Genomic DNA, 12,076 nt, shown 5'->3' on the forward strand with positions numbered 1-12,076 from the left:
GGCTAAGGTTCAAATGGCTCTGAGCACTATGGGACTCAACTGCTGAGGTCATTAGTCCCCTAGAACTGAGAACTAGTTAAACCTAACTAAACTAAGGACATTACACACATCCATGCCCGAGGCAGGATTCGAACCTGCGACCGTAGCGGTCTCGCGGTTCCAGACTGCAGCGCCAGAACCGCGCGGCCACTTCGGCCGGCGGACGGCTAAGGGTACTGCAAGTTCCGTCAGTTCTCAGTGCAATTGAAGAGATGAAGGAACATTACATCTTGAAGGGAAACGTGAAGCCTTTTGATGTTCTACAGGTGCAGTTGGAAACATTACATCGTGAAAATAAGTTGTCTGAAGACAAGAGGAGGGATTTAGCTGAAATTATTCCATTTTCAAAAGAGGAAAAAGACAACCTTCTGAATTGAGTAAAAAAAGATACGATTGAACTTGTATCGTTATTTATGTTAAAGCCATTGGATACAGAATGTTTCATTTTCTGCAAATTTTGCATAATTTTGTCCTTAAACTTACTGAGGTAGAATAAAAACATATATATGACACGAAAACTACAGTTTTTGTGTTTGTGTCGCAATACTTTTATACTGCTTTTGTATAACTGTTATTAACATTTTGATGATTATCTCTAAATCAGAATTATGGCAGTTGATGCACTCTTTACTTACACGCCACAGTTATTGTAACATTGACCAGAACTAGGAAGGACTGAAACACTTTTAACTTTTCTTTTTCTATTCGCAGTCAGACACAGAGACCTGCTGGATGCTCCATACTCATTCAATAATCATTTGGACATTTAGCTTCTGATCACTCTATACACAGATGATGGATGTCCATCGAACTGGAATGGAGGCGGACATATTACAGCAAGGAAGAGCGGGTATTTTAAATTCACCATAAGAAGAAGAGACGCGTTTCTGTAACGCCATGTTCAGAATACCTGAAACTGTTATCACACCATATGGAATTCAACAACTGCGAAACAGTCCCTGAATACTCATGGCACCAAGCAAGAAAATGATGAAAGTCTGTCCAATCTATCTGGATGAACAACCGAATACAATAAAGGATACACAACAATTTGAAAGAAGACACCATAAGAACGGATTAAACGATAGAGATTAAACAGGTCTTCAATCCCAATTCCTGGTCCAGAAAAGAATAAAGACACAAGTGAGAAGAGAGCAAGATGCACCAAGAACAGTAGATGCAACACAGAAGATTTGGAAGAAGGAAGAGCCTAGACCACAAGAGATCAAGAAACCTTTTCAAATCCCTTCCCATACAAGACCATTAGTGCATTTAACTGTTCTGGCAGCACAAATATCCGATATTCCTTATGGCAAATTGCAACACCTTCAGATATACCGAGAGATGGGAGAAGACTATTCGTATGAAAACCTGGAGATGAATAGACCATTGATCAACCGACATAAAGATTCGTCAAATGAACAAGATAAGTTTATGTTGCCAAGAATAGATCTCCAATACAATGTCGCCATAGGCACAAGCGAAATGGAGCAATGGCAACGACTCAGTCACGACACGCTCAGACCTTCTGCAACATTTCTCTCTGCGACCGTCATTCCATGCTCAGGGGACACGCGGCGAGGCGCATGTCGACCGTTATTCTGTGCTGAGCAGAGATACGGTGAGGTGAGGCACACGGCTGATCGTCATTCCATGCTCAACGGAGACAAGGCGAGGCCCACGGCCAACCGTCATTCCATGTTCGATGGAGGCACGTCGAAACGCATGAAAAAGAAAGTGACGATTTCAATGAACCATGTTAAAGATGTAGGAGAAAGAACTGTCTGTGACAGACTAGTATCTGAACAACCTGAAAAAAGATAAATTTGATTATTGTTGTTTAAAAATATTTAAATTTAGAAGATTTTTACGTGTCAGCCGCAGATCCTTACTAACGATACTTTTAAAATTTTAATCTTGTCATATCAATAATGCCTTCAGGGGTAGCTGCGCGGTTGTCGTGGTCCATGTTAAAGATGTAGGAGAAAGAACTGTCTGTGACAGACTAGTATCTGAACAACCTGAAAAAAGATAAATTTGATTATTGTTGTTTAAAAATATTTAAATTTAGAAGATTTTTACGTGTCAGCCGCAGATCCTTACTAACGATACTTTTAAAATTTTAATCTTGTCATATCAATAATGCCTTCAGGGGTAGCTGCGCGGTTGTCGTGGTCCATGCGGTCCCCCCCCCCCCTCCCCCCGCATCTCCCAGAGGTTTGAGTCCTCCCTCGGGCATGGGTGTGTGTGTTGTCCATAGCATAAGTTTGTTTAATAGTTTTAGATTAAGTAGTGTGTAAGTTTAGGGACCGATGACCTCAGCAGTTTGGTCCCATAACACATTACTACAAATTTCCAAATATCAATAGTATTTCCTTATATTTCATATTTTTCAACATGTTTAACTTAAGAACACCTAAAGTTTTCATTTTTGGGGAGGTTAGGATTCTAATGTGTGATGTGTTTGTCAAAAACATAGGATATATAAATATGAATGGGTTTAACTATTCCATGATGTCAGCTTAAATTTTGTTAAGTAATTAGTAGGATTAGACATTTAATATGTTTGTAAGTCAAATTTGAAAATTTTTGTAAAGTTGTAATGCATAAATTTAAGATTTTTACGGAATATAAATATGTTTATGAATAGGATTGTGTCTGTACAGACATGGGAATGGTGTGGTTAAGTTTAATATAGATAAAAAAATCTTTATTATAAGAAATGAAACTTTCTTAGAGTATAATTGATATGAAGGTTGACATAAAATGCAAAATATTAAATAAGAGGAGGATTATGTTAAATGAAGTCTTCCTCATTTTCAATACATATCCATCATCATTTACCATAAATCGTGTAGTCAAAAACAGATCGATCTCAAATTTAAAATTTTTGGGATGACACAAATTTATAGATAAGCTCAGATTGTTTGAATTTAAATTAAAATTAAAATGTGGACAACCTCATTGAAAGGAAGAGACCTTAGATTAGTTAAATAACTGTATTAAAATCAGAAAATTAGAAAGTATATGTTAAATTTTGAAAAACAAATCACTTAAGAGCTCAAATCAGTAAACATGAGATCAAGTACAACGTAAAATAGAACGATTAGGAGACTAGATCGAACCACTGTTTAAGTTAATATTAAAATTGGAAGTTGGTCAGTAAATATGTCAATTGCTACAGTCAACAGTTGCAAACAATTTTGCACTGACTTCAATAAATTTCTCAACCATTAATTGACCCAGTGCAAAACTAAACACGGTAGGAGGAGGATAGGTAAGGTGGCAAATTAAATGAAGGTCAATTTCGTACCTTACATGAGAGTTTTATACATCGTATTGGAAAGGTAAATATGACACCTAACTTACTTTGGTGGAAAAGAGCAGATTTGCCTATAAGTATGAAAAGCAAAGAGATGACACTCAATCGACAGTATTAACACACTGATCCGATATACTGCATGTTAATGAGCGAAAGGTGAAACTAACAGCTAGAGGAAATGAGAGGAAACGTTTTGTTTGGAAGTAGGTGCATATTGGCACGAAGGATGTACCATGGGCGGTGCAGCAGAAAGCTCTAAGAAGTCCCGCAGTGGGAGTCAATGAACTGGCAGATGACTCATGCTGGAGAGCAAGTTACGGGCCACCAGAGTAGGACGGAAAGAAGCTTTAGAAAACTTCATTTCGGAGTTTCCAAATGGATATGAACAAACTTGTGATGCAGTTTATCATGTGAACAGCGCATGGTACGGTCATGATGTATGCATGTGACTTTTAGGCGTCTGGAGCGGGCACAAAATGTCCGATTGGCGGAACTAGGGAGGAGTAAAGTGCCGAGATTTCGAAGCAGTTTAATGGTAGGACCCCTTGTGATTGCCAGAGAGAGTTTTCACAAAATAAAAGGAACGCTCCTATTGGTCGGAAAAAGCCGTGACGTGGAGCGCGAAAGAACCCAGGTGGGGGAGACAGTTTTGCTACGAGAAAGACAAGACTGAAAAGTTCAGGGAATCTCCTCGGAAATGGCGTCAAGTGTAGAACGGGGTGCATCACGCTCTGTACGACGCAGATGAAAAATTTGTGTGAACACTGTTCCTGCGGCTGACATTCAGCTAGATATTAGCTGTAGCATCGTTGAGCTCCAGCTGCGGAGAAACGAACCAGCCACTCAGTTAATTGTTCTTGCAACAACTGAGAGGGCATTGTGATATGCACGCTGCTCCAGCCATGCACGTGCATATTGCCTTATTCCAAGACTACGGATGAGTACATGTTTTCTCAAAAATGGCTCTGAGCTCTATGGGACTTAACATCTATGGTCATCAGTCCCCTAGAACTTAGAACTACTTAAACCTAACTAACCTAAGGACATCACACAACACCCAGTCATCACGAGGCAGAGAAAATCCCTTACCCCGCCGGGAATCGAACCCGCGAACCCGGGCGCGGGAAGCGAGAACGCTACCGCACGACCACGAGCTGCGGACCATGTTTTTTCACCTAACAAGAAACATAGGAGAGTTTCTGCTGAAAACATTAAGAAAGGTTTGATTAGTTTTTATAGGAATTTCAGAGGACGAGAGCAGCCATGCAGACGACAGCTCATTGCAGCTAAGGTAAATACCGCGAGCAAAGGCGTAACTTGTTGGTTCAACAGATTGCGAGCACTGTGAACTCGAGCGACCTTGAGTAGTCTTTTGCTCAGCTTGTCACAAAACTAACCATCTTCCATAGACTTGATTGTCATCGTAAATAGTACTGAACTTAGAACTAGAATCGGATGATTTATTGCAGTATTGGCCAACTTAATGACGTAGTAGTAAGACTAATGTTGTAAAGAAATTTCTAGTTAAAATTTGATATTGTTGTGCTTAGAGTTATTAATTTTATGAGGACGAGATGAGTTATCTTGACAACCGTCTTAACATTGTCACCTTGTAAACTGTGTAAATGTGATCTGTGATAAAATTGCAGCATTAAAACCAATATGTTTACAGATTAATCGAAGTGGTGCTCTGTCATAGAATAAGGATACACACCTATACCAGGGTGTTAGAAAGACTCATCGAAGTCAACTCGGTGTCTGTTTTCCAGTGCGTGTTCCGTTCCACCTGATTTTTTGGTATAGCATAGGCGGAAACACCTTTCATGTTCTGTGCGGCGCTGTTCAATAGTGCGGACAGTCTGACCGTCATAAAACTGCTCACACCCACACGGTATTTTGTGTTCTGCGCCATCATCGTCTGTCACAGGTTTCATTAGTTGCCGGATTTTTGCTGGGAACCTGAAGACTGTTTCAGTTTTATGTCTTTTCAGGACCCTGTTAATCTACTTTGTTATCGAGGCTCAAAACGATAGAAACGCAATCTTCTTCGCGTCTTTGTCGGAGTCCCTCTGCTTTCGTGGCTTGGATGAAACTGCTTTCGAAATTTGTCTGCAGATGCAACCGTTTTCCTTGAAAACTTTCCGTAAGTGACTCAGTTCCCTCGGCAGGTTTTAGGCGTCTGAGACGGTTTCAGCTCAATGTACCAAGGTTCTCAGTTTTTGCACTGGATGGTGGTAGCTGGTGGTGTGCAGATGCTGAGCGCTTGTGGGAAAAGCTGTGACCGAGAAGAGCTCTTCCAGGTTTTGATGTCCATGAGTCTATATGATGAAGGTATCGTCGACGTAGTGACAAAAATAACTAGGAGATGTACTCGAAAATCTCCATAAAAAGGTTGGCTACAACTGGAGCTAATGGGCTCCCCGCCACAACGCCGTCCGTCTGGTTGAAATATTCTCCATAATATCTCCTTCACCAAGGCGTAGACGTTTAATTCTATCGATGCAGGCCGCCGTATTCCTAATATGACGCACACAATGTCCAACGTGCGTTGAGAGGAGGCTAGCCAAGTGATTTGCAAGTCTATAGGTCGGCGATGTAATGATGCACACTATAGTCCTGTTATGTACATTTGGCAGACCGTAGAACGTGAGTGGTCTGGGTGCTTGAGGGAAGAGGTTCTAAATAACACTCACTTCCAGCGATGACCGTTTGAGAAACTCCGAAAAGACTTCGGAGACTTGACTGTTCTCGACGTTGGGTCCCGAGACAGTTTTTGGTACTATCTTCCTCTAACATCCGTCGGATTTTCTCGTCATAGTCGGCTCGTTCCATTAGGACGGCAGCACTGCCCTTGTCAGCTTTCAGGACGATGGTGAGAAGATGTTTGACGAGAGCAAAGAGGTCATCGCTCTCAATTGTAGTCGTTTTTGGATTTTAAAAGAATGTCGCTCTTTTCTCTACAAATTTCTTCTGCCGTTTCACTGAGAAGCTTACGAACTGTTTGTTCAGCACCACTTAATATGCCAGCGAAAGGGGTATTTCGTGGTGAAGGGGCGAAGTTAAGTCCCTTCGTAAGCGCTGAGATGGCACCCGTGTCGAAGTTTCTATCTGTCATGCGGATCACGACACTTTTCGCAGTTTTTCGTTCTGTTGTTGGGAAAGACAACTGAATTTTCCTTTCTGCGTCTCTGTGACTCGCTGCGTTTGTCGTGTCAATTGTGCCACAGTTGTTGAGTCGATTCAGTCCCAATCCAAAGCCGAATGTGACAGCATCAGTAGCAGGTGAGCGGCAAAAGCACACGGCCGTTTGTGTCCATCTGTTTTCTGCTGAAGTGCATTCCCTCCCGGAGCATGGTGGAACTGGCACAGTGAAATATTCTTTTGGTTACTGCAGTGTCCATGTGATGGTTAATGATGGCAAAATGCGGTATCGTCTTTTCATCGCGGCAGCGTAGTAGAAAGTCTGGCGAGCTTAATAAATTGGCCTTCTTGACGCTCAGGGGTTTGAAGCTGCGTCACGTCTCCTTCCCGCAGAGGTATGTTATGCCTGAATGCATGCTCTCGCGACGATATCCATTAATAAAATATTCTCGGGTTTCAAGTTGCATCAACTGGTTACTGGCTCACGAAGTTTCGGCAGAGATTTCTTCTGCCATTGTCAAGTGACTGACTGAATATTTTATTAACGGATATCGCTGTGTGGGCTCTCATTCGTGCATTGACATACCGCTTCTTTTGTAAAAACGTATTATGTAATGCTTTTCTTGAAGTTTTTCCAGCAGATAGAAGACTCCATCTCTTTCGAGCGTGAGTCCGGTACAGCATTATTTCTTCTTCCGGTGTTTCGGTCGAAGATCGGTAGATGACAAAATTAAACTTAACGCAATAATATACAGTAGATGCGCATTTACTCCACAATGTTCTGTCAAGTGGTTAAAATTCTGTCATCTTGAAGATAGCTTACGGTTATCGGCCGAAATATCTAAAGAAGAAATAAAACTGTACTGGATGCACGCTCGGAAGATGAAGGAAACTTATTGCGTATTTTTTGTTATTACGACGTTCCACAACCTTGAGGATACACGTAAACAAATGTATAGCTATCCTTCATTCCATCATTGCGGAACATACTGCGACCATTGTCAGATTTGAAATAAAAATTCGATATTGGTTACGGAGGTCTTTATTTACAAATTTCAATGACGTATTTCGCCTGTGGCAGACATCATCAGATTATCTACAAACTAAAAAATACAAAAATACGTATAAGGCAAACGTCCTCATCCCATGTTGTGCAAAAACGTACTCTGTGGGGAAAGTCTTTATGCAAACTTACAAAAACTGGTGCACGGTGCAAATAAGTCGACAAGATGCGACTGGGTATGAAAAATTTGAAAATCTACAATGTCTGTCAGGTGCCTTCCTGAAAAGAATTTACAGTCCTGATCTTCTTTTCCGTATTGCTCTGTGTGCTCTTGTTTATTAGTGTGTTTGCTTCTAAAATTCCTGTGTCGTATATTGATATTCATGACATGCTTTACCATTATTGGCTCAAATGGCTCTGAGCACTATGGGACTCAACAGCTGTGGTCATAAGTCCCATAGAACTTAGAACTACTTAAACCTAACTAACCTAAGGACATCACACACATCCATGCCCGAGGCAGGATTCGAACCTGCGACCGTAGCAGTCGCGCGGTTCCTGACTGAGCGCCTAGAACCGCTAGACCACCGCGGCCGGCTTACCATTATTCAAGTAATGACAAATGTGATGTATTGGGCTAAACCATTTTACCCCTTATCCTTGAAGGTGGTCCATGACTGACACCTGTCAATATTTGAATTTAAAATAAAAGCGGCCGATATAGTCAGACATGCATTTTATATATTACTCGACGGCTGTTGATAGTCACCTTCCAAAAACGTTTGAAACAGTGTTATCCATTATCGAGAAACATCCCCAAAATTGTATTGTATGGATGTCGGATGTCAGTTTGTGGGTGGTGGATGAGGCTAGAGTTGTTGTAAGATGATGTCCCATATGTACTCCATTGTGGACAGATCTTGTAATCGAGCAGACCAAGGCAACAATCCGACACTCTGTAGAAAAAGTTGGGTTACAACAGCCGTGTGTGAGGGAGCGTTATCCTGTTGGAAAACACGCCCTGGAATGCTTCTAATGAATGGCAACCCAACAGGTCGAATCACGTGACTGACGTACTAACTTGCAGTTAGGGTGCTTGGCATAACTACCAGAGTGCTCCTGCTACATCAGACCCCAGACCTTAACTTTAGGTGTAGGTCCAATATTTCTAGTACACAGACAGGTTCGTCGGAAGCTCTCAACTGGCCTCCTTCTAACCAACACACGGCCATCACAGGCACCGAGTCAGAACCACATTTCACCAGAAAACACAACAGACCTCCACCCTCTACCTTCCAGCAAGCTCTTGCTTGACACCACTGAAGTCGCAAATGGTGGTGGTTTAGGGTCAGTGGAATGCACGCTAAAGCGTGTCTGGCTCGGTGATATCCTTGAACTGTTAGATCTGTAGCAGTTCGTTGTGTCACTGTGATGCTAACTGCGGCTCATGTTGCTGCTGCAGATGAAGTATGATGCGCCAGAGCCATATTCCGAACACAATGGTGTTCCCTCTCGGTAGTGTCCAAGTTGCCGTGCAGGGCGAGCACACCCTTTAAAAGAACGCCTGTCGACGTAGTACGTGACGTCACAAGACGGCTACACATCTGGTCCCTTCTTCAACAGTTTCACGGAACAGTGCTTGTGAATAGTCGTGCGGCGAGTTTCGCGTCACTTTACTATTATAGTGAATGGTGTTCCTGCGTTAGTGTACGTGATTTGGCTGTATAGTTTCTGTGAACTAAACTGGTGATCTGTTTTTCTTGCCTCTGAAAATTTCGTTGCCTGCAAAATGCCGTATCGTTGCTCTGTGCCGAATTGAAGAGGAAGTTACGACGGTGGACCAAAAGTAACTGTGTTTAAATTTCCGGAGGATGAAGCAACGAGGAAGAAATGGTTGTCAAGTAGTCGCAGAGATAATTTTACACCTTCTTCAAGTTCAAGAGTGAGTATTAGTTTTGTTTATTTCGTAAAAGAGGTTAAGTGTGCTGACAAAGAATAGGCACTTATGCAGTAAGAAAGGTCAGCGACATTTTGACTAATATATCAGATATTAACTGCATAAGTAGCGAAGAAAACAATGTTTCGTTTCCTTGCCCTGGCAAATTCTACAGTTTAGCTGGTTTAGGTTAAATGAATTCTGTATTCTGCAAGTTCAGCCAGTATAGCCTAAGCACAGTCATACTTAAGTAGTTAAATATCTCAGTATATCTTTATGCTTACTGTTTTTGCTGTTTGTTGTAAGGAATAAAAGTCGGTTTATGATTAAGTACATGCACTTAAGATACAGACGACTTTAGATGTTTTCTGGTTCTAGTATTTAGTTCTGTTTCTTTCTGCTGTAAATGTCTTTAGGAAGTTGCCTGTTCAAAAACAAGTTATGTTGTGTACCCAGAAATTGAAAATAAAGTAAAAACGGTGTCTCAGTAGCTTGTTTTTAATAAATTATTGGTGGGAATTTGAAGTCCATGCAAGGAATGTTACTATTAGTGACTTTCAACTTCACAATGCATAAATAAATATTTTACTTTAAAACCATTGACAGGAAAAGTGAATGAGTGCATGAATGGATTAATAGGCCATCACAAATTGCAAAGGGAGGAACTGTGAAAACATGTAAAAAATAAAAAAAATACTCGTGTATTTTACAAATTCTTACTTTCTGGGACCGGAATTTCAGATACATGCCAGTGGCCTACACAGCTCTCTTATAGGTACACAGCTAAAGTACTTGAAAGAAATTGTGTGCTCATGTTTAGCCTAATAGGTAGCACATAACTGGCAATGTATTAGTTCATTATAATGTCGGTTTTTATGTAAGTTATGAACTGATATATCGACTAGGGAATAGCAGCTGAAATACAAAAGAAAAACAGTGTCTATCTCATAAAAAGCACTACCATTAAGTATTTCGTAGTTCTACAGGATACACAGTCTAAGAATTACTTTGAATTATTCTGTTACTGTTTCACAGTTGCTTCTATGGACACACCTGTGAGAGTTTGGTGTGATCATGCTTTCTTGTATCCGAGGTGGGTGAGTTTGTGTGTGTGTGTGTGTGTGTGTGTGTGTGTGTGTGTGTGTGTGTGTGGGTGGGTGGGTGGGTGGGTGTTTATGGGGGGGAGGGGGTCAATAGAGCAAGAGATTAAGCAAAAATCCCACCCCTCTAGTGAATATATGAGCTTCAACGCTAAATTATAAAAAAATATCACTGTTATTGAATTATGCTACAAACATTAGTCAATGTTTGTAATTATTGATGGGGCAAGTACTTTCTTTATTTCACCATCTGTTGAAGAGCTTGTTGCCATGACATGTGACTGCATATTGTAGTGTTACTGTTCTATAGAGTTACTGTGCCATGGCCACATTTATCACTTGAGTATTCCTCTGCATTTTAATTGGGAGTCTTTTTGTATTTTAGAACTAGAAACTAACTTAATATACATAAATTGTTTTCACACTATTAATATTGTCATCACATTCATTTGTAGGCACCTTTTTCATTTTTTATTCATTTTTAATTACAGGTATGTCATGTTCACTCCCTCAAGGATGATGTTATTTGGGAAACACAAATTGTGGTCGAAAGGACTGGTCAGTTAGTAAGAGCCCCTCTTCGAAAACCACATTTGAGACCAGATGCAGTTCCATCACTACTCCCAAACTGTCCTTCCTACCTTTCAAAGGAAGAAAGCTGACGTGAAGGGCCAGAGAAGAAAAAGCAGAGGCTTCAAAATGAGCAGTTAGCTGCAGCGTTAAAATATAGTTTAGTGTCACAGAAGGACTATGAAAACACTTTCAGCTTCAGTTCTTTAGAAGAGTAGATGTTGTGTACGAAGGAAGTGGAATTGCCCAATGAGTGGAGTGTGATCGAGAAACAAAGTGATTTTGTGTGTTTTTTGAAGATTACAAGAAAAGCAGCACCATTAATCACACATTCTGTCGTTATAGATAGTAATTTAAATGTTTCGTTGCTTAAGAAAGATGTACAAATTAAGACATTAGGAAGAAGATCTTTTCCTCTAATTGTAACCAAGATCCATGAAATTGTCAGTATACTGCAGGAGTTTTCAGAGACAGATTGTGGGCACTCAGAAACTTCTATAGATAGTATTGTAGAGATAGTGAAAGACAGTCTAGGAGTGCTGAAAGACAATGCACAGGAGAGTGAAAAGGAGATGGTAGACTTTATATATGGACAAGTTAGTCTCATAAATGTGAAGAAATTTAATTATACATTTAGTTCTACATTTATGATACTATGTTGTTTGCTATTTTCAATTTCATCACATGCTTATAATTTTTTACATAGCAGTTTATTAATTAAAATGCCACATCCAAGAACTCTGCGTAGGATCTGCAGAAAATTTAATGTGAATCCATCTCATGAAGGGCTTGGGGGAAGTAATTTCCTGTCCTATGAAAGACAGAAATTTCAATACTTGAACAGCGATGATGTTGATGTTGTTTTGAGTGTAGATGAAATTCATCTAAATTCTTATTTGGAATATAAAGGAGGTTGCGTTTTGGGCATGTCATATAACTCGGAACATGCTGCAAATTCAGCGTTT

Source organism: Schistocerca nitens, chromosome 1 (assembly GCF_023898315.1).
Source record: "Schistocerca nitens isolate TAMUIC-IGC-003100 chromosome 1, iqSchNite1.1, whole genome shotgun sequence".
NCBI lineage: Eukaryota > Metazoa > Arthropoda > Insecta > Orthoptera > Acrididae > Schistocerca > Schistocerca nitens.